Raw genomic sequence first — 1,205 nt, 5'->3', positions numbered from 1 at the left:
TCAGCTATTTGTATTCTTATTATTCACTTTTCTTTCTCCCTCCCCTGTTTTCTATCGATATTTATCAAATCTTTTATTTTTTTTTCTATCCTTAGGTACTTTAATGAACTTATAATGTTGCAAAACTTAAATAATTGTTAATACCGCAGCAAAATACAATTAAAAAAAATAAAAAGAAGTTATTTATCGTTATACTACACCGAATTTAGGAAAACCCTGCTGAAATAGGATTCAGAACCAACTTTTACATTCAAATGCCTATTTCAAGCAATAAAATTGAAAAATAAACTGTTATATAACTCTGGATAGGACATAAAACGTTTTAGAGCCTAAGAGTAGGAAAAAGTCGGTTATTTCTACTCAATTTTTGATTACTATAATGGAAACTATGTATAATTACAAGTCAAAACTAACTTGTCAAGTACAGGTAGGGGGAATAAAAAGTGGTTAATTTTTATTTGTTAGGATAGAATTTTGTCAAATATACTCAACACCCAAGTGGACTTCTTGGTGCAGTGAATAACTATAGTATAGGAGTGTACATTTAACATTACGAAACGTAACGATGTGCAATTATCTAATGAAAAGTAGCCATTTAGGAGATTAAGAAACTCGAAAAATTTGCAACTATACACGAACTACTCCGCCAGACATACTAGTTAAAAATCTTGTTATTCTGGCTTGGTCAAGTGAAAAGTGCAGATTGTAATAAGTGTAAGATAAGTATAGATATCGGCTTCATGTTATGTAATATATGTTACGTATAAGATTGCTATCTTTTAAATTATTTAATTTTGAACTATTACATATTTTGTAGTGAATTAGAAGTTAAGACCGTTTGTATATTAAATGTAAACTAAAATTAAATGCATGAATGGAATATGGTCCGAGTGCGGTAAAAAAAAACTCAAATAGTAAATAAGTATACTATTTTATTGAGCCATTTGTATTTTTTTTTATTTTTATTTATTGATTTGTATTTTTTTTTCATCTCTTTATTTGTATTTTCTTTAATATTTCTTCTCTTATCTATCTGTTACTATTACCCTTTTCATTTACTATTTACAACCTTTATTTTTCTTATTATATCTTACTTTTTATTTTATACACCAGTTATTTTCTTCTTATGTTTTTTTCTTTTTACCTTTTTGTAATTATAGTGTTTGTATCTTTTTTAGCCCTGACGAAGCCCTGCAACGTGGGGC

This window comes from Halyomorpha halys, unplaced genomic scaffold (assembly GCF_000696795.3).
Source record: "Halyomorpha halys isolate HHAL.00 unplaced genomic scaffold, Hhal_1.1 Scaffold1120.1, whole genome shotgun sequence".
Taxonomy (NCBI): domain Eukaryota; kingdom Metazoa; phylum Arthropoda; class Insecta; order Hemiptera; family Pentatomidae; genus Halyomorpha; species Halyomorpha halys.
This window is presented reverse-complemented; position numbering follows the sequence as displayed.